Consider the following 23,552-nt stretch of genomic DNA (forward strand, 5'->3'; position numbering starts at 1 on the left):
TTGAAGAGGATACAGAAGGGATTTACTGTAATCATTTCAGAAATGAGGAATTAGTTGTGTGAATTGAATGAAGTAACTTGAGTCCTCCTGTCAATAAAGAATTAAGATCTCTGACAGGTGTTCAAAATTTTTAATGTTTTGTGTACAGCAATAAAGAAGAAACTGTAGCAATGTTTGAATGGGTGGTAATAATAGAGCACAATATTTTGCCGATTAGCAAAATAATCAAAGCAACTCAAGAAAAATGTTAGGCAACAGTCCATCATGTAAACCACCCTTCCTTCCATGGACTCCATCTATACTTGCCACTGCCTTGGGAAAGCAAGCGACATAATCAAAGACCCTTCCCACCCCATAGGGCAGAAGATATAAAAATTTGAAAACATGTGCCAACAGATTCAAGAACAACTTCCTCCCCACTTAGAGTTATGAATGGGCCTCTCATATATTAGAGTTGATCTTCCTCTGCACCTCCTCTGAATTGTAAGACTATAATTATGCATTCTGTTCAATTATCCTGATATACTTCTGTAAGATATTATATGGCTGGATAGCACATAAAATAATACTTTTCACTATATCTTGGTACATGTGACAATAATAAATCAAAATTTGGAACGCACTACCTGATGGATGGTAGAGAGTTAACAGTAACTTTCAAAATGGGATTGGATAAATAGTTGAAGGCAAAATATTGTAGAGACATGAAAAAAGAACCAAGGAGATTAACTGCAGAGTTGATGAAACTACAGTACAATGTGAACAAGCATCGAAATTAGTTTTTTTGGGGGGGAATGATAGGAAGCAAAAAAAAAACTTGCCAATTTTTCTAGGAAAGAAATAGAATACAAACCCCACATGTTAAACAAATCGATCCCATAATTGACCATCAACAACCCCACCATTACAAAGCATTGCCATTGACATTACATTCAATACAATACTGCCCAACCATATTGAAACCTCCATTAAATGAAGGAAAGCCAGATGACTTCAACGACCTGAGATTTTGGTGAGCGATGATGGAATTGGTGGGTTTTGAATTTCATTGAGGAATTGAGCATGGGAAGCAAGAATGAGTCCAATTGCACTGGACACAAACAAGGTGGTGAACTTTACTTCTGATTGGGCCAATGATTTGTTTTGAAGGTTTACTGTAATTGTTCTTGCATTATTTCTATGTATTATCAGTCGAGATGAGAAGTACACTGAGTTCATATTTCTCCCCACTTTCCATCCAGAAACAGAGGTGTTTAACTTTTCCTGTATTTTGAAACAGATGGTGACACTTTTATTCCACGTCCAGAAAGTTAGTGTCCAGTTTGCTGAAGGAAAGGGGTTGTCGAAGTTCTTTGAGGTTCGTGATGTTGCAACATGATGTTGTTCTTAAATAAAGATGTAGCCTGCTTTCAAGGCAAGCATAAGGAGTGGGTTTTTTTTCAGAAAAACTTCAAGGCGGTTTACTTGGACTTGAAGCAGGCTTAGCCATTAATGTGAAGCTTAGTTCTTTGCCATTCAGCTGTTCCAATGTTGAAGGCAAACTCTGACTTGCTGTTGACCTCAAGAGCTTAGCAGCCTATGTTAATAGCAGACCAAGGCAAGTGTTGAGAAATGTATACTTAAAATATTTGCAGAGACCAGAGGAAGTTTGATCATGCGAGGGGCTCATGAAGGAGTCAATTTCAATTAATCAATTAAAGGAAAAATGTTACAGATGCTGGAAATCTGAAAACAAATACAGAATGCTGGAGAAACTCTGCAGGTCTGGCAGCATCTGTAGAGAGAAGCAAAGTTAACATTCCAAGTTAGTAAGACTTTTCTTCAGAACATCATAATTAAACATTTCTTTTGAAGAATCAAGACATTAACTCTGTTTTGCTCTCCACAGATGCCCTCAGACCTGAGTTACTCCTGTGTCTGTTTCAATTTATAAATTGGATTCTCTCTCTGTAGAGGATCCCTTGTTCACCTCAAGCAATATTGTCAACTCTTCTTTTGTTGACTGCAATATTCACAATAGGTCTTTGAAACAGCGCCATTTAACTTTGAACCAGTTGAGAGAGAAGAATTATGGTTAAGCTTTGTCCTAGTAAATGCTGTTGGAAGTTAGCAAAATTGCTTTCAACTTTTAATTGTGTCTAGCAACAGCAACGTTATAGTCCATTTTAAAAAGTTAAACAATAAAGTGTAGCTTCTAAAACAATCAATGATGTCTTTTAGGTCTTCTGGACCTTACCCTATTAATGACAGTGTAGAGTATTTAAACAGCATAGCTTTGTCCTGAAGCCAGACCATTACGTGAGTGTCTGAATTCCCAGTGTGAGAAAACTCTCTTACTTATTTAATTATTTAAATTCCACTGAGGTACAAATTCACTTCACTTTTCCCAACTGTTAAAAGTTGGCATTTCTCCATTATGAAGACTATTTGTTCCATGTTTTACTTTGTAATGAAAGACTCAAAAACTCTTGGTAGGTTTTCAGAAACAAAACATCTATTTTGATGGAAGTCAGTATAGAAGCTGTGTTTAATTACACAGCTGTAATATTTGTCTAAGCCAAAAAATGAATTTTTCCAACTACTCTATATAAAATGTATTTGTCTCAATGGCTGCTTTCTTACACGTGGATATTTATACAAATGTAGTTCAATAAAATGTGTAGATATTTAATATATATGCAATAACCATAACTAAATATTTCATGGATATGTTTAGATAACTTATTGCAAGCAGTGAGTATCATGTCTGCCATGATTCCAATATCATTCACAAACATTATGTAGCACATGAGATTCTAAGGTTTGTTGACGCAATGTATAAATAAAAGCAATGTGGCACTTATCAATGCATGCACTATCATCCTATTTAACATCTGATTTTTCAACATGCAAATTACTTGGTATCATTTTAATTTTATTTCAAAGTTCTGAAAGATGTGCAAAATCTGCAAATTTTAAGGTAAATTTCGACTGCTTACAATTTGAATCCACTGCCTGGTCTCACCTGATAGTAGGGGATCCCTACTTTTACTTATTTCCTCACCCAACCCTGGGCTGCAGGAAAACAGTGCCCCTTCAAATCCATTCGTCCCTCATGACCAGCTTTCTGTGATAGTATGTCCATCAAACGTGGGGCACAGGGGAAAGCAGGTGTGTAATGGAAGTAAATATCCTTGTGTTGGCCCTAAATAATTATTCTGATTGTTGAAAATAATACAAAGGCTCAACAGATTGAAATGCCTTCTTCTGTGCGATATCAGTCTGTGATTCTATCACAATATTTTGATATTAAGTCACTTAATTCTTTTACATGCTTTTGTTAAAGGATTTTGGCACAAAATAGGGAACCAGTGATGTCTGAATACAGGACGACACAACATTGGAAAAAAATTATTCATTTGGCAATTATTTTATTGGTCAGAGTTTCCATAATGCTAAGAAAAAATCAAAGCACCTTCCACACTTGCAGTAAGCCAAGAATCTGTGAAGTAATTAAATACATGACTAAAGCCCTTCTTTTCTTTCACAATATGAACTCATATAATCCTTATAGATCGATGGAAACAGAAGTGTCATCATATTAACTGTTCATGTCACAATTCACATGTGCATTCAGAACCAAAGTATTATGCATCTAAACCAAACCCCCTTAAAACATTAAGGAGAATCCTTATTAGTAAAAAATGAAATCAAATCAATAGTAAAAAAAACGAAGTACAATCAGATGGTGTAGAACCTGTGTAGGTAGAATTGAGGAACTGCAAAGGTAAAGCTGCTGTTATGTACAGGCCTCCAAACAGTAGTCAGGAGCTGGGGCGCAAGATACACCAAGAGATAGAAAAGATGCGTAGGAAATGCAAAGTTACAGCAATCATGGGGATTTCAATACGCAGACAGACGGCAAAATCAGGTTGGTAGTGGATTGCAAGAAAGGGAATTTGTGGAATGTCTACACGGTGGCTTTTTGCAGTTGCTCATGGTGGAGCCCACTAGGGATTGGGTTACACTGGATTTAGTGCTGTGCAATGAGGGAGACTTGATACAGGACCTTAGGGTGAATAACCTTTAGGAGGTAGTGATTATAATATGATGAAATTTACTCTGCAATTTGAGAGGGAGAAGATAGAATCAGAGGTAACGGTATTACAGCTGAATAAAGGCAATGAGAGGTATGAGAGAGGAGCTAGGTAGGATTAATTGGGAGAGGAGCCCAACAGGAAAGACAATGGAACAGCAATGGCAGGAGTTTCTGAGAATAATTCAGGAGATACAGCAGCGTTTCATCCAGAGGAAAAAGAAGCATGGTACAGGAAGGATGAGGCAACCATGGCTGACTAGGATAGCATAAAAGGAATAGAGAAAGCATATAATGGGGCGAAGGGCAGTGGGAAATCAGAGGATTTGGAAGCTTATAAAAGGTCAATAGAGGGCAATAAAGAAATAAGGAGGGAGAACATTAAATAGGAGAGTAAACTCAGCTGTAATATAAAGGAAGACTGTAATAGTTTATTTTGATATATAAAAAGAGAGGCAAAAGTAGACTTTGGTCAGCTGAAAAATGAACACTGGAGAGATAGTAGTGGGGAACAAGGAAATGGCTGAGGAACTGAGGAACTTCTCGGTGGAAGACACGAGTGACATCCCAAATATTCGAGAGAGTAAAGTGGCAGAGCTGAGTATCATGACCATCAAGAAGAAGATGCTAGAAAAACAGCATGGCCTGAAGGTGGATAAATCTCCTGGACCAGATGGACTACACCCTAGAGTTCTAATGGAGATAGCTGAAGAAATAGTGGAGGTGTTAGTGGTGATCTCTCAGGAATCACTAGAATCAGGGAGGGTCTCAGAAGACTGAAAAATCATTAACATGACACCCATGCTTAAAAAGGCAGTAAAGCAAATAATGGAAAATTACAGACTTATTAGCCTAACCTCGGTCGTGGGTAAGATCATGGAATCCATTGTAAAGGATGAGATTTCTGAATACTTGGAAGTGTATGATTAAATAGGGTGAAGTCAGCATGGTTTCATCAAGAGAAAGTCACACCTGACAAATTTTCTAGAATTCTTTGAGGAAGGAACAAGCAGGTTAGACCAATGAGAGCCAATGGATGTTATCTACCTGGACTTCAAAAAGGCCTTTGACAAGGTGTTGCACAGGAGGCTATTGAGTAAGATAAGGTCTCATGGTGCTAAATGAAAGATGCTGGCATGGATAGAAGCTTGGCTGTCTGGCAGAAAGCAGAGAATGGGTCCTTCTCAGGATGGCAGCCGGTGACAAGTGGTGTTCTGCAAGGCTCAGTATTGAGACCACACTTTACACATTAACAATCTAGATGAAGGAACTGAAAGCATTCTGGCTAATAAATTCTGTAGACGATATAAAAATAGGTTGAAGGACAGGTAGCATTGAGACAGAGAGGCTGCAGACGAATCTAGACAGGTTTGGAGAGTGTAGATTAGAGTGGTGCTGGAAAAGCACAGCAGGTCAGGCAGCAACCGAGGAGCAGGAAAATCGACGTTTTGGGCAAAAGCCCTTCATCAGTATTCCTGATCCTCAGATGCTGCCTGACCTGCTGTGCGTTTCCAGCACCAGTCCAATCTAGACTCTGGTTTCCAGCTTCTGCAGTCCTTGTTTTTAAACTAGGTTAGGAGAGTAGACAAAGAAGTGGCAAATGGAGTACAACATGGGAACGTGTGAGGTCATGTACTTCGGTAGGAAGAATAAGGGCATGGACTATTTCCTAAATGGGGAGAAAATTCAGAATTCTGAAGTGCAAAGAGATTTGGGAGTTCTAGTCCAGAAGTCTCTGAAGATAAACTTGCAGGTTGAGTCAGTAGTTAGAAAGGCAAATGCAATGATGGCATTTATTTTGAGAGATCATGAATATAAAAGCAGGGATGTACTTCTGAGGCTCTAAAAGGCTATGATCAGACCACATGTAGAGTATTCTGCGTAGTTTTGGGCCCCCATATCTCAGGAAGGATGTATTGGCAATGGAAGTGTTCAGAGGAAGTTCACAAGAATGGTCTGTTATCGACCAGGCCCGATCCCTCAAAACATTTTTAAGCAGGTAGTCCAGACTGTAATTTTCCATTGGTTTTAGGTAAGTAAATAGTGGATATTCCCAGAGTGAATTAGCTGATTCGACTACCAGGTTTTAAACAAACAGAATTTATTTACAAAATTATGGAATGAAATACTGAAATTATTGGATAACTTATCCTATCCAAAGCCCAACAGACTATCCCAACTTAATGATGCTCTTCCGAAAATACTTGCAACAGTCCCAATGAACATATCCCTTAGCACAAAGAGTAAAAATGAATCAAACCGGGCTTACAGGTTACGAAATCAGAAGGAAGGACCAAATCAACCACCTTTCTTCACACACTGCTGCTGAACTGAATTAAAAATTCTAATCTAAATGAAGGCTAGCTACACAACTGGCTGGCTACACAACCCCATTGATTACACCTGTTTTTTAAGGCATGAAAGACTTAGCCCAGAGGCATTATCTGTTAGGGGTAAAGAAAAAGGGCCCAATAAACCTTTCAAACCCAGTCTAGTTAGAGTCTGTCAAATTACCCCCTCTCTCTGGAAAAAAAACTCCAGGGTATAGTAACCTTGTAAATGACCAACATTGTGACAGGTCTCAGGAACGAAAAGCTTAATGTACGAGGAGCGTTTGAGGACTTTGGGTCTATACTCAATTGAATTTAGAAGGATGGGGTGTGGGGGGGAATCTAATTGAAACATACAGAGTACTGAATGGCCTGGATAAAGTAGATGTTGGGAAGGTGTTTCCATTGGTCGGAGGGACGAGGACTCAAAAGCACAGCCTTAGATAAAAGGGAAGACCTTTTAGAACAGAGATAAGAAGAAACCTCTTCAGTGGTGAATCTCCAGAATTCGTTGCCACAGAAGGTGTGGAGGCCAGGTCATTGAGAATATTCAAGACTGAAAGAGATAGGTTCTTGAGTATCGAGGGGATCAAGATTTCAGGGAGAAAACTGGAGAATTGGGTTGAAAAACAGATCAACCATGATTGAACGGCAGAGCAGACTCTATGGGCTGAGTGGCCTAATTTCTGCTCCTATGTTTCATGATCTAGACCCTAACTTTTATCATGTTAAGAGGCAAGTGTAAGGTGCTATGTTCCAGATGTAATTCTATTGGTCAAACTACTCAGCTTTAAGCAAAATACACAAAAGTTTCTTTTGTGAAGTTATTTTCATCATAACAAGGTTGTTTGGCATGCCAACAGTGAACCCAACTCCACATCTACTCGACTCATGTCACTCAGATGTGATGTGGGGCCGTGGCCCAGCATTGGCAGGCAGCAACTCTGTCTCCGGGCTCGTAGTACTCCCAGGTGTACTGAAATTTTTAAAAATCGTACAAAATGTTAAACTGTCACTTATTCAGAAATTTGAAAAATTTCAAGTTCAAAAGCTATCTGATCCCCAGGGTTTCGGATAAAGGATTGTGTACCTGTATGTAAATACTAGTTAACTACTAACTATCACGTGTTCTAATACAGCAGCATCCCATAAACACAACTTTGGCAAAGGCAGGTAGTGCAAAACAGATTTGCTCCCGTACGGTCTTCAATCCAGGAGAAAGGAACACCATAGAGTCAGAGTCATACAGCATGGAAACAGACCCTTCGGTCCACCCTGTCCATGCCGACCAGATATCCCAACCCAATCTAGTCCCACCTGCCAGCACCTGGCCCATATCCCTCCAAACCCTTCCTATTCATATACCCATCCAAATGCCTCTTAAATGTTGCAATTGTACCAGCCTTCACCACTTCCTCTGGCAACTGATTCCATACAAGTACCATCCTCTGCGTGAAAAAAATGCCCCTTAGGTCTCTTTTATATCTTTCCCCTCTCACCTTAAATATATGCCCTCTAGTTCTGAACTCCCCGACCCCAGGGAAAAGACTTTGTCTATTTATCCTATCCATGCCCCTCATAATTTTGTAAACCTCTATAAGGTCGCACCTCAGCCTCTGACGCTCCAGGGAAAACAGCCCCAGCCTGTTCAGCCTCTCCCTATGGCTCAGATCCTCCAACCCTGGCAACATCCTTGTAAATCTTTTCTGAACCCTTTCAAGTTTCACAACATCTTTCTGATAGGAACGAGACCAGAATTGCACGCAATATTCCAACAGTGGCCTAACCAATGTCCTCTACAGCCGCAACATGACCTCCCAACTCCTGCACCCAATACTCTTACCAATAAAAGAAAGCATACCAAACACTTTCTTCACTATCCTATCTACCTGCAACTCCACTTTCAAGAAGCTATGAACCTGCACTCCAAGGTCTCTTTGTTCAGCAACACTCCCTAGGACCTTAACATTAAGTGAATAAGTCCTGCTAAGATTTGCTTTCCCAAAATGCAGCACCTCGCATTTATCTGAATTAAACTCCATCTGCCACTTCTCAGCCCATTGGCCCATCTGGTCCAGATCCTGTTGTAATCTGAGGTAACCCTCTTCACTGCCCACGACACCTCCAATTTTGGTGTCATCTGCAAACTTACTAACTGTACCTCTTATGCTCGCATCCAAATCATTTATGTAAATGACAAAAAATAGAGGACCCAGCACCGATCCTTGTGGCACTCCACTGGTCACAGGCCTCCAGTCTGAAAAACAACCCTCCACCACCACCCTCTGTCTTCTACCTTTGAGCCAGTTCTGTATCCAAATGGCTAGTTCTCCTTGTATTTCATGAGATCTAACCTTGCTAATCAGTCTCCCATCAGGAACCTTGTCGAATGCCTTACTGAAATCCATATAGATCACATCGACTGCTCTGCCCTCAATCTTCTTTGTTACTTCTTCAGAAAACTCAATCAAGTTTGTGAGCCATGATTTCCCACCTACAAAGCCATGTTGACAATCCCGAATCAGTCCTTGCCTTTCCAAATACAAGTACATCCTGTCCCTCAGGATTCCCTCCAACAACTTGCCCACCATGGGAGGTCAGGCTCACCATTCTATAGTTCCCTGGCTTGTCTTTACCACCCTTCTTAAACAGTGACACCACGTTTGCCAACCTCCAGTCTTTCGGCGCCGCACCTGTGATGATCAATGATACAAATATCTCAGCAAGATGCCCAGCAATCACTTCTCTATCTTCCAAAATAAACAAATCCAACAGTAGCAAAAAAACTCAAACTTTTAGCTTCAGCACAGAGAGATGCATTTAGCAGCTTCAACCCCATCTTCAACTGAAAACATAACTTAAACCCTGGGTCTGTGTGAATGAGCTCAATTCCACCCAGTCATGCTTATTTTCTTTAATTAAAAAAAACTTAGGAAGCTTAAAGCTGTTTACCCTCTACTCCTGCAGCAGACATTTCCATATGACTGATAACACCTCTCTGAAAGAGAAATAGCATAGAACAAATCCCTATTAAAAAGGCACAGCATCATTACAGAAGGAACTAAGCTTTAGCACAAAGTCTAATTTACATACACATCTACTATTAAGTTTCTTCATTGAACTTCACAGGCTGTGCATTCTGGATCATAGCAATTCATTGTGGCAAAGTTTTTCTCACCTCCCCACTGGTTGTTCTGTCAGTTATCAGTGTGTTGATAATTTTGATTAAAGTTATAATTTCAAAAATGAAGCTATGTCCTTTGCTAATTCCTGTCCTGCTGGAAATGATAGACTGCTATTGGATTTAACAATTTAATCTACAAAAAAAAAACAAATAAATTGCTTCTAACTTTCCATAAATTGACAAGAAAAATACGCACTTCACCATCTAACTTAAGGGCAGCTAGATCAGTTGATGTTTCAGACATTACTTCACTGAACGGATGCTGTCAGACCGACTGGGCATTTCCAGCATTTTGCAGTTTGAAATAGAATTCTGAAATAAAAACCAAGTTTTGCTTCTATTTCAGCGTCGAGGGAGATTTGGCTATCTGGATTCAGAATTGGTTGGCTGACAGAAGGCAGAGAGTGGTTGAAGATGGAAAGTATTCTACCTGGAGGTCAGTGTTGAGTGGGGTCCCACAGGGCTCTGTTCTTGGGCTTCTGCTCTTTGTAGTTTTTACAAAGGACTTGGATGAGGTGGTTGAGGGGTCAGTTAGTAAATTTGAAGATGACACAAAGGTTGGAGGTGTTGTTGATGGTATCAAGGGCTATTGCAGGCTGTAGCACGACATAGACAGGATGCAGAGCTGGGCTGAGAAATGGCAAGTGGAGCTCAACCTGAATAAACGCGAAGTGATGCATTTTGGAAGGCCAAACTCGAATGCCGAATATAGGATTAAAGACAGGATTCTTGGCAGTGTGGAGCAATAGAGGGATCTTGGTGTTCAAGTACATAGATCCCTCAAAGTTGACACCCAAGTGGATAGGGTTGTTAAGAAAGCATATGGTGTTTTGGCTTTCATTAACAGGGGGATTGAGTTTAAGAGCTGCAAGATTTTACTACAGCTCTACAAGTCCCTGGTGAGACCACACTTGGAATATTGTGTCCAGTTCTGGTCACCCTACTATAGGAAAGATAGAGGCTTTGGACAGGGTGCAAAGGAGGTTTACCAGAATGCTGTCTAGACTAGAGGGCTTGCCTTATGAAGAGAGGTTAACGAAGCTCGGACTTTTCTCTCTTGTGAGGAGGAGGAAAAGAGGTGACCTGATCGAGGTATACCAAATAATGAGAGGAATGGATAGAGTCAACAGCCAGAGCCTTTTCCCCAGGGCAGGATTGATTGACACGAGGGGTCATAGTTTTAAGATATCAGGAGAAAGTTATAGAGGGGACATCAGAGGAAGGTTCTTTCCCCAGAGCATTGCACGGTGGTGGTGGAAGCAGGGGCATTAGGGACATTCAAGCGAATTGATGGGTGTGTGAGTTAATATAAAATAAAATAACTTAAGATTAATCCTTGGCACAACATTGTGGCCAAAGGGCCTGTTCTGTGCTGTACTTTCCTATGTTCTATGTAACAACTATGTCTTCACTCACCATAACTGAAATACAAACCAGGTGGGCCTCTAAATTCTGGAAATCTAGAAGTTACTTGAAGTTATTTTAGGTTCCATCTTTCAATTGAGAGGAAAATCAAGGATCCATCAGCTCTCTCAAACGTACAATGACGTTCCAATAGCACTTTTCAAATACGAGCAGCAGGGTTCTCCTTATACACCAGACAAAATATCAAGCAATGTCTTCAAATTAAATTATTTGGTCATTTACCTCCTCTCTGCATATGGGATCAGGCAGTATTTACATTGACTGCATGTTTTAGATTTAGTTTTAGATTACTTACAGCGTGGAAACAGGCCCTTCAGCCCAACAAGTCCACACCGCCACGCTGAAGCGCAACCCACCCATACCCCTACATTTACCCCTTACCTAACACTACGGGCAATTTAGCATGGCCAATTCACCTGACCTGCACATCTTTGGACTGTGGGAGGAAACCGGAGCACCTGGAGGAAATCCATGCAGACATGGGGAGAACGTGCAAACTCCACACAGTCAGTCGCCTGAGGTGGGAATTGAACCCGGGTCTCTGGCGCTGTGAGGCATTTTCCTAGGTAACATTAGCATTCACACTTTAGAAGTTACTTATTGGTTGCAAAATATCCTAAGGTTGCAGAAAGTGCTGTATAAATGCAAATTCTTTCTTGCTGGTTTTCCACTGAAAAAGAGAGAGAATAGTTAAGCATTTCAGTAAATGTTTTCCAAATCATAAAATCATCTTCCAAGCATGTCAAGCTACATAAAAGTCTCCAGAATCCAATATGACTTAACATCCAGAGTTACCAATTCTAAGCATTTAAGTTCCAGTCTTTAGCAGTTGAAAATGGATAGCTTAACTTTTACCTAGAATGCTGAAAAACATGGCTGAGATAGTCCAGGATATAACAATGTCTCAGGCAGAATCAATTTGACTGCCTGCATGGTAGTTGAGGGATAAATACTTCCTTTGAATGAACGCTCAGCTAATACAAGGTAGGGTATTAATCATTCCATCCAAAGGAATCCCAAAATTTCTGGATTCGAGAGCAAATGATTTCCACTCTCTAAACTGGGAATGCCATACTTCTCCATCGTAGCTTTCTGCCAATTTAGTAGCACAAACACAATCACATTACCAATTAAAGAGTCAGCAGTAATGTATTTAAGTACTTGTTATTTAGTGCTAAACTTCAAGTTTTGATCATTCACTTAATTCTATGTTGAATCGTTCAAGGAATTTCCCAACATTACCATTAGGTGACACACTTGCATAAAACAATAAATACTCGCAAAAACCGTCACAGTACGTTCAGAAACAAAATGTTTATTTGAAAATACGATTTAAGACAACTTTATTCTTCTTTAGGCAGTTTCCATACAAGCACTAATGTATATGGGCCAAAACATATTGAAGCGTTGGGAGACGGCCGGTGTGACTATAGCCTGAAATTTCAGCTTAGAACTGGGGAATGGGAGTCAGGCAAATTCTTGCCTTACCATGTCCACTTTGGATGAAAAGTACCCACAAAGATGGCATCATTGCCAGGGGAAGTCGGAGCTGCAGTCAGGCCATCTGACCCAGAAGAGATCAGAGGCAGCACAGAACCTATTTTCGAAAATGGACTTTTTAAAAAGATCGAGCTCAATGTGGTGGCATTTCAGTCCAGTTATAATACAAAAGGTATGGTCCCTCATTTCTGACACAGTTCCCATGAGCCACTAATGCCACTTCATACCACATGTCAGGCCATGCCCCTCCATCCATGTTCCCATACTAAGTTATGCACTTTCATTCCAAGCGCCCCACTGTTTGTATGAAGTTGGTACGTTCATACAGTGACAATAGTTTATTTAAAAAGGATAACTCATAACTTTGCACAGTACTAAAATCCCTTCGATGAGTTGCCACGAACCATGGTTCTTTAAAAACTTAGCGCAACTCTATGAAAAGCATGAAAAGGTTTTCATCCCTACGTCAAAAATTGATCTACCTAGGGCAAGAGCACCAGTTGGAAGCTCACAGAACAAACCAGGCTACACCCTGAAAAGGCACTCCTGTCAGTTGGAGAATCCAGGAATGGGGTCTGCAAACCCAGAGTCAGAGCTCACCTTTCCAATTTAAAAGTAGTCCTGAATCATTCTGACTTAGGAAAGACGCAGGATGAGAAAATCTGGAAATAATACCTGCAAGACTATTTACTGACCAGCATTTGAATGCAGAGTTAATTCAGTTCTTTCTGTCATTTTCACTTAACTCAAGAGCAAGAAAATTAGCAATTCATTCACATTGCAAAACATACATACTTTAGTCAATAATAAGAGTCATAGCATTATAAATGAGTCATACAGCATTGGAACAGACCCTTTGGTCCAACAATCCATGCCAAACATAATCCCAAACTAAACTAGTCCCAACCACCTGCTCCTGGCACATATCCCTCCAAACCTTTCCTATTCATGTATCTATCCAAATGTCCCTTAAATGTTGTAATTATACACGCATCCATTACTTCCTCAGTAGGTTCATTTCACAAGGGAACCACCTTATGTAAAAAGTTTGCCTCTCGTGTCGTTTTTAAAATCTCTCTTAAAATTATACCCCGTAGACTTGAAATCCTCCATCCTAGGGGAAAGACAATCAACATTAACTCTATCTATACCTCTCATTATTTTACAAACTTCTATTAGGTCACCTCTCAACCTACAGTTAAAAAAAACGTCCCAGCTTATCCAGCCTTTCTTTATAACTGAAACCTTTCATACCCAGCAACATCCCGACAAATCTCTTCTGAAGCCTCGCCAGCTTAATGATATTCTTCCTATAACTGGGTGATGAGAATTGGACACAGAATCCCAGAAGAGGCCTCACCAATATCCTGTACAACCTCAACATGACTTCCTAACTCCTATACTCAAAAGGATTGAGCAATGAAGGCAAGCGTGCCAAATGCCTTTTTAACCATCCTGTCAAATATGTGACAAAAGCTTCAAAACAATTATGTACCTACATTCCATGGTCCCTGTTTTGCGACACGACCCATGGCTCTACCAATAATTGTATAAGCCCTACTCTTGTTTGTTGTACCAAAATGTAATACCTTGTATGTATCCATACTGCCATTTTTCAGCCCATTGATCCATTTGATCAAGCCCTTTTTGTAATCTTGGAAAACCTTCTAATTTGCAACACGGATACTCCCTCAGAATATAAACTGGGCTGTACGTGTTTCACGTTTAATTTGCTCTGACACCTAAAGACATTGTCTACTGAGCCATCTAATTAACTTCCTTTCAACCACTGGAGTATCTCAGTTATATGATGGACTGGCTTCATAAATCAAAAAGAATTGAATTTCTGGGCACAATTCAAGGAAAAACTTCCATTGTTTCAGTTATCCTTAACCTGAAGGGCAAACATAAGTTAACAGAAATAGTCCAGTTCCAAAGTTGTCTTTGGACTTGAAACATTAACACTTTCTCTCTTTTATTGCCAGACCTGCTGAGTTGCCTCCAACTTTTTTCTGTTTTTATTTCAGATTTCCAGCATCTGCAGTAATTTGCCTTTATTTGAGTGTTTAATTCACTGCCATTTCTCTTCCAGTTATGTCCACGTTAAAGTTCTGTGCTTCTCTAATGGGATTTCTGTTTTAATCTTTTGGCCTGATCACCTTCATTATTTTCTATTTCCCTCCTAGTTTTTAACAAAGTGTTTGCCAAACTTTCACAGCGATATCACGGTCCTCAGTGACTGTCTTCGGTTCTGCTTTGCTCAGCATGGATTCCTCCTGAAGTTTCATCCTTGTTGTAAATCTACCCAATTACCGGTGCCTCAGACATAATACTCAGAGACCTCTCTGCCCATTAGCACTGCGGCACACTATCTCAAAGCTATCCTGGTCACCTGTTCTGTTTCATTCTTCATCTCATTTGATGCCTGAACATTTCTCTTTCTTTCACACATTAAGGAATGCAAACTCCAAAACCACTAGTACAGACATGTTTCTGGATTCTTGCTCCAATTATCTGATTCCATCCCTTTCTTCTAATCCCATCTCTTGTCATGTATTTACTCAGTTCTGAGGAAGAGTCTTTGGACCCAAAACGTTAACTCTCCCTCCACAGATGCTGCCAGATCTGCTGTGTTTCTCTAGCATTTACTATTTTTATTGTAAGTGAGTACTGCAGATGCTGGAGATTAGAGTCAAGATTAGAGTGGTGTTGGAAAAGCACAGTCGGTCAGGCAGCAACCGAGAAGCAAAAAAAATCGATGTTTTGGGCAAAAGCCCTTCAAACTCATTCTTGATGAAGGACTTTTGCCCAAAATGTCGATTTTCCTGCTCTTAAGATGCTGCCTGACCTGCTGTGCTTTTCCAGCACCATTCTTATCTGTTTTTATTATACATTAACCGAAAACCTTCTTCACAGGAAAACGGGTAGACTGCAAGCAGAGGAGGCTAGGACTATAACAGTTGTCTTTGGACATAGTTTGCTCCCAGTTTACACCACCCTGAATCCACAAAGTTCAGACTTGTGTCAAAGCAGTTTTAACACAAATACTGATTTAGATATAACTCAAAAGATATCTCAGTGGCTTAGTTGATTATAGTGTTATGTGGTAAACCATGCAGAATAAAAAAGGTCTCAGCTACTAAATAAACCAAACTCAGGCAAGGTCATGATGAAGATACACAAAAAAGCCTCATTGTCACAGGATTGAGATGGTAATGGGGTCAAAAGAAAACAGCCAAAATTCATTCTAAATTGATTAGGTACATGCATGCATGATTTTTGGTTGAGAGTAGGATAAGTGCTGATCAAAGCCTTAAAAAGTCAAATAACTTTTAGAGTTCAATGTTCAAGCTCTCAGTATAATAATGATCACTTGAACACAGTATAAGTGCTGCTGTCACCTTTGCAGTTTTACCCCAATATTACTCAGCACCTCCAGAATAAAAGGAGAAACAAAACAAACAAAGCAAATAAAATATAGTTATGATGTGGAGGAACCAGTGTTGGACTGGGGTGGACCAAGTTAAAAATCACACAACATCAGGTTATAATCCAACATGTTTATTTGGAAGCACTAGCTTTCGGAGCTACCTGATGAAGGAGCGCACTCTGAAAGCGAGTGCTTCCAAATAAACCCGTTGAATTATAATCTGGTGTTGTGTGATTTTTAACTAAAATATAGTTAGCAGTGGTTTTCCAATCACATTGTCATTCACAATAGCAGCAGCTTGAATTAAACATACCATGGAAAACTAACAAATTAGCACTTCAATCTGCATAGAAACAGACAGCTAGAATATCAAGTATCCATAAGGAACCTCCTTACGTAATTAAGGATTATTATAAAAAACTATATGCAGAAAAAAAGTCAATTGAATCTTTGCATTCACAGCCTTGCTTCTCAGTGGAGAGGTTGGAATTTATTCAGCACTATTTAAAGTTGGCACGAAATAGCTAAGGAAGTCATTTCTGTTAGTCATTTTACTATTGCCGTGGACGTTAAGGTGAAATCCAAGTATAAAGTGTACACAGAATTCTCAGAAAGCACTTCATCCATCAACTGGGGTATCACAATTTACATTTATTAAAACGTTGCTGCAAATATTGGAGGACAAAAACAGAAATTGCTGGAAAAGCTCAGCAGACCTGCAACATAGAGTCATAGAGCTGCATAGCACAGAAAGAGACCCTTTGGTCTAACTCATCCATGCCTACCAGATAACCCAACCTAATCTAGTCCCACCTGCCAGCATCTGGCCCATATCCCTCCAAACCCTTCCTATTCATATACCGATCCAAATGCCTTTTAAATGTTGCAATTGTACTCGCCTCCACCACTTCCTCTGGCAGCTCATTCCATACACGTACCACCCTTTGTATGAAAATGTTGCCCCTTAGGTCTCCTTTATATCTTTCCCCTCTCAACCTAAACCTATACCCTCTAGTTCGTGACTCTCCCACCCCAGGGAAAAGACTTTGTCTATCTATCCTACCCATGCCCCGCATGATTTTATAAACCTCGAAGGTCACCCCTCAGCCTCCAACGCTCCAGGGAAAACAACCCTAGCGTATTCAACCTCTCCCTATAGCTCACATCTGTGGAGAGAAATCAGAGTTAACGTTTCAGGCCCAGTGACCCATCCTCAGAAAACCTACCCAACCATCCCCTGCCTTCCTTTCCGCCTCCTCGCTTCCAATCCATTCCACCTACCAACCCTTTCTCCCAGCTACCAACTGGACTCATCTCTCCCATCAGCCAACTAGGTCATACCACCTATCACTACCTCACTATTTCTCTACGCTCTCCACCCCACCCCTCTTTATCTGTAGCTCCCCCTACCACCATGTCTCATCCGGAGAAGGATTAATACTCGAAAGGTTGACTTCACCACCTCCGGATGCTGCCTGGCTTGATCTGTTCTTCTAGCCTCCTGTTTGTCTACTTTGAATTCCAGCATTTGCGGGGTTTTTTTGTCTCTAACAGAGGGCTATGGGCCAAGTGCTGGCAAATAGGATTAGAATAGCTAGGTGGTTGTTTTCAACCAGTATGAAGGTGATGGGTTGAATGGCTGTTTGCTGTGCTGTACACCTGTATGATTCCATATCACTAATGACAGTGTCATGAAACACTCACAGCTACAGAACACGATATTAAACTAGTCATCCCTGAAAAATCAAACTTCTGATGGAAAACAGACAATACCTGATTGGCCATCAGCTATTCATTTCACAGAGAAACTTATTGAGAAAAGTAAAGAATGCATTTATATAATGTATTTTTTTTATCAGAACAACTCAAAAGCAGTTTATAGTGAAATACATATTTATGTATGTATTCACTGTTGCAATAAAAAGGATAGCCAGCAGACAATTTTGAACAGAAAAGTTGTCTCATTTATTTAGGTATTGGTTGGGGAATAAACATCAGTCAGGACATACCCCTGGTTATGTCTGAAATATCACCTTGCGATCTTTTAATTGAAAGGACAGTGTCTGTATTGAACTTCTCATCAGAAGGGCAGGATGACAGTTTCCCCCAGAACAATGCAGAAGTTCCAGCTGAGATTGTGTGCTCAGGTTTATAGAGAAAAGCTAAGAGGAGGTCTAATTTAAGTTTTTACAATCATAAAAGAGGTCTGAACAAAGTAGCCAGGGTGAAATTGTTTCCACTTGTAAAAGGGATCATGAACAAGGACATAAGATGTACAAGAACAACATTTTCCACACAAGGAATGGTTTGTGTCTGGAATAGGCTACCTGCAAGTGAGATAGAGGCAGGTTCAATCCAGGTATTCAGAGTATGAGATGACTATTTAAATAGAAAAAATGTTCAAAATTAGGGGAAAGAGTGGGAAAATGGCACTACGTCTCACTTGGGGAGTCAGTGCAGACACAATGGGTCAAATGGTATTCTTTGACATGGCAATTGTGTTTGCTGGTCAAGAATAACTCATCTCAACTCCAAAACATCAGGAAAACATTTAACAGATTGCGTTTATGGTATTTTTCTCTACTCAAACGGTTTGCAGTTTTGCCTTCATACCCAGTAATCACTGCACTTCAAGAAGTCATTCATTCATCCAAGTGCAATGCAAAATTGGAATGTAAAAGTGGAATGTAAAACGTCCACAAATGTAAAATCTCTTTAAATCTGGTCCTACTGTACCTGATCAATAACCAATGAATATAAATGCCCTTTCCCCATCAGTCTGCACTTCTGCTCTTTGGGTACTTGTCCGATTCCTTTAGAAAGATATGACAATCTGCCTCTAGCACGTTCGTGGGCAGTACCTTCCAGATCCTAACAACATACTTCATAAAATGATTTTACTTTGTGTTGCCATTGGTTCTTTTGCTAATCACTTTAAATTAGCGAGATCTGGTTGCCATGCCTTGCAATAATGGAAGCAATTTTCCTCTTTATCTACTTTGTCTAGAGCTCTCACTTTTGTACAATTTTATCAAATCTCTCATCAACCTTTGCTTTTCCAATAAGAACTCCAACTTTCCAATTTATCCATGTAACTGAAGTCCCTCATTCCAAGAATCATGCTCAACAATATGCAATGGCTAAACCCAAATCCCACCACTGATAGACACCAAGCTCAGTACATTTCAGAAATATATACTTAAATGACACCCCTGCGTCCCAATCAATGTTTATCCCATAAGCACAATTACTAAAACAGACAACTATCTGGTCGTTATCATATAGGCACCTTGCTGTGCATAAAATAAATGCCATGTTTTCTTTTTTACCCCATAGCAAGTACATCATTAACTGTAAAGCACATGATTTGGAGAAGTCAGTGTTGGACTGGGGTGTAAAAACTTAAAAATCATGCTACACCAGGTTACAGTCCAACAAGCTTATTTGAAAGTACTAGCTTCCTAATAAACCTGTTGGTGCGTGATTTTTAACTTTGTAAAGCATATGGGATGCTCAGAGCTTGTGAAAGGCACTATAAATTAAGTTTCTTTCTGACATAACTGGAGAGGCATAAAATGTTAACCAAGGTTTGAAAAAAAATTACATGTGGCAAATACTGCTAAATCATATCAGAATGTTAAATGCATAGAGTAGGGAATTTCAACTGACATACCTAGAGGTTCCTGCAAAGCAGTTGGTTCCACTTGCATGCAGGAATGCAATTTTTGCACTTCGGAATTTCCTGACTGCTGAAGTATTGAGAGTTTCCCAGATTGAAAACTCGACCTCTTTGGTAGGTGGACATTGCAATTAACCTCAATACAGGAACTGATGAGTTGTAGAAATGTATGTGCTAGTGAATGTACACCATTATTTCCTTTCCCCACAGTCGATCTGCATTTTTCACTTAGTAAAATAAGCACTCACTGGATCGGTGGTTCCACATCTCAAGAATTCAAATAAAATCTTAAAACAAGCAACAACGCTGTAGCAACTTCACTAGAATTACTCCTAAATAGCTGGGAAATTCATGAGAAGCCCCCTTCCAGCTTCCAAAAGTATTTTGCCAGAAGCAAAAGGGAAGGTTAATTCATAGGAGATGCAGGTAACCAGAATACATTATTCGACCTATCAAATGTCACATCTTTCTGAGTAACACTGGAGAACCTCACTGGCAGACATAATTTGGAAAAGTCATGAAGGAAAAATATGTGAAAGATGATCAAGAGAAAGGTTAGTAAATAAACTTAGTGGCGAAATGAAAATGCTAAGTACTTTAAAATAAAAAGAAATAAACTATTCAAGAAGACATAAAAACAGTAGAGCTTAGAACAGTGGCAAAAAGTGGCAACTACAGAGAGTGTGCTGGTCAGGGAAGAAATGTAGGCAAGTCTGAACACGAAAGAGGGACAACAGCTGCAAGAAAGAAAAGGTCACAAAGATACATTCAGCTTCTAGCTGCAGTGAACTTAGTGAGAGTTTGAAATCAAAGAAAGGTTGGGCCAATAATTTAACTATTTTAGGAATGAAGAAAGCCCTAAGAACAAATTCAGAAGGCATAGGTACAAATTAAAAATTGAAAACTAGCATCAATCTCAAAAGAAATCAGAACACCAAACAAAAAGACAAAGATGTATAACTGAATGAAATACTAGAAGTACTTGACCTGATGAATTGAATATTTGGCCACAGTCCAGCACAAGCTACTCAAATATATGTTATAGTAACAAAGAAATAAGATCCCAAAAGTATTTTGGTACCAATACTCAAAAAGGAAAGGGAGACATGCAAGACTTCAACAGTGGTCAAGGAATCAAACTCCTATCACTAATACTTTCAAAATGAGGGAGAATGTCATGGATAGGAGGTCAGTTCAGATTCAAGATCTGAAGAAGCACCACTGGTGACATTTTGTCTTGAGACACATAATGGAGAAATGTTAGGAAGACTAGTGTGACACAAAAATTGTATTCATCAATCCAGGGAAGACATGTAGCCTGATGGAAGTTTGGAAACATGGGAGAATATGTGGAGTCTCCAAGTAGTACACACAACTATTACAGGACATGTAAGGGCAAGAGTAAGAAGCAGCGTGAGGGGGAATGAGGTTTTTGAAGCCAGAGTTAGAGAGAATCAGCACTGACCCCCTTGGAAATTCTAAGTGACATAGAAAATGCTATTTGTCTTATATTGTACAACATTGCATCTTATTTTTCAGTATTTTTGATTACAGATAGATATAGGAAAATAACTTTGAAAAACGAGAATTGCTGAAGGATTACTGCAGTTTTTTTGAAAGTAAGTGACCTGACAATCAATGTAAGCACAATGTACACAGCTGTTTGTTCAAGCAATAATAGATAGTTTGCAGATGAGCTGCAACCAAGGGCTGGTGACAAGTATCTGCAGCCTAGTCATTTCATGTCCCTGCCCTTAATTGCTAATTTCCTGATGGAAATTTTCATGAGTTAACGTTGGATGGAGTTCAACTTTAATAATTCTTACAAATTGAGCAAACTGATGCTCACAAGCAAGTCGGCTGTTGGAGTCGTAGGAAACATATCTCAGGGAGGAACTACTTAGAATCATAGAGTCAATAGTACAGGAAAAGACCATTTTGCCCATTAGTCTGCAATGGTCAAAAACGAAACCCTAGTGTGTCATTTTCCAGAACCTGACCCATATCCCCTTGTTTGCCTTTGGCATCGCAAATGTACATTAAAATAATGCTTACATGTTATGAAAGTTTCTGCCTCTCCACCCTGAGAGGCAGTGAGTTCCAGATTCCCATCACCCTCCAAGAGAAAAATATTTTCTTCACATCCTCTCTAATCCTTCTGTCCTTTAAATCTATGCTGATTGTTCATTGATCCCTCCAAGAGGAAATGTTTCTTGCCATCAACCCTGTATGTCACTCAATTTTGTTCATCTCAATTATGTTTCACCCCCTCCCCACTCAGGAAAGGAAAATAACCCCAGTCCATAACTCTCTTCAAAACTAAAACTCTTCAGCCCAGTCAAGATTCTGGTAAATCTTTTCAGCATCCTCTCCAGTGCAGTCACATCCCTCCTATAATGTGGATTCCAGAACTGCACACAACTTTCTAGCTATGGCCTGACCAACTTTTTATGCTTTTGCAGCATAAACTCCCTGCTCTTAAAGTCTATGCTTCAGCTAGTAAAGGCAAGTATCACATATCGTTTCTTAACAACTTTATCTGTCAGTCCCACTACTTCAAGGAGCTGGTGGACATGCACACCAAGGTTCCTCTGATCCTCGCTGCTTCCCAATGTCCTATTGTTCATCAGGTATTTTCTTGCTTTCTTTAACCTACCCAAGTGCATTGCCTCTCACTTATTCAGATTGTAGTGCCGATGGTAGCCATGATGTGGAAGTGCCCCAGTTATGGAAGTCATGGTGGGGGAGGGTGGATAAAAGTCACATGACACTAGGTTATAGCCCAACAGGTTTATTTTAAATCACAAGCTTTAGAAGCGCTATCCCTTTGTCAGTGAAGTGAAGAGACACCCAGGCATCTTTCTAGCTTTCACCCTAAACATGTTAAAGAAGCCATCCCCTATGGACAGGCCCTGCATACACACAGAATCTGTTCAGTTGAGGAGGAATGTGATGGACACCAAAAAATACTAAAAGATGTCCTCATAAGAAAGGGATGAGTTGCTCAACTCATTAATCACCAATTCTGATTGCCACAGCGATAAAAACTGCAATAACCTCCTCAAAAGACAGACACAGGATATGACCAATAAAGAACCCTACACTGTCCAGCACTTTCCTAGAATAGCTCTTCACAGCCTGCAACATGTCATCAATGGCGACAAACATCTTGCCAAGATCAACCCTGCGCCTCCACTTCTCACCATCAAACAATCGCCAAACTTTAAACAGACCATCATTCTCAGAAAGCTATCCAGCTTTCAGGACAACATCAACCACAACACCACACAACCCTGCCACAGCAACATCTGCAAGACATGCCAGATCATCGACATGGATACTACCATCACACATGGGAACACCACCCAGCATGCACATGTCAGACACTCCTATGACTTGGCCAATTTTGTGTACCATATATGCTGCAGGCAAGGATGCCCGGAGGCATGGTATATTGGCGAAGCCATGCAGACACTGAGAATGGATAAATGGACAGTATGCAACAATCACCAGACAGAAATGTTCCCTCACAGTCAAGAAACACTTCAGCAGTCAAGGACATTCAGCCTCCAATATTCAGATAAGCATCCTCCAAGGTGACCTTCAAGATACGCAACAACAAAGAATCACCGAGCAGAAACTGATAGCCAAGTTCCGTACCCATGAAAACAGCCTCAATCATGATCTTAGGTTCACGTTGCGCAACATGTGACCCCACTATACTGTCCAGTAAAATTCTCTTTACTGTCCTGTTTTGACACCATCACCTTGATAGCTTTCTTTACCTTAATTAGTTTGCACAGTTTTGGAAGACTTGTTACTTTGGTTAGACCCTCAGCATGCGACACTTATACCTAGCGTGTTAAGGTCATCTGGTTTGTCTCCAGCACCACCTTATTTTTCTGTTTTGTAATGATCTCTCTGCCTCA

General features: G+C 40.0%; 1 protein-coding gene across 4 annotated transcripts in view; it reads right to left on the minus strand.

The window, feature by feature from the left end:
- sh3pxd2b (SH3 and PX domains 2B) overlaps window positions 1–23,552 on the minus strand; it is a 353,494-nt gene that overhangs the window by 260,057 nt on the left and 69,885 nt on the right. The gene's annotated exons all lie outside the window — the stretch shown is intronic.

The sequence above is a fragment of the Chiloscyllium punctatum genome, chromosome 20, assembly GCF_047496795.1.
Source record: "Chiloscyllium punctatum isolate Juve2018m chromosome 20, sChiPun1.3, whole genome shotgun sequence".
Classification (NCBI taxonomy): domain Eukaryota; kingdom Metazoa; phylum Chordata; class Chondrichthyes; order Orectolobiformes; family Hemiscylliidae; genus Chiloscyllium; species Chiloscyllium punctatum.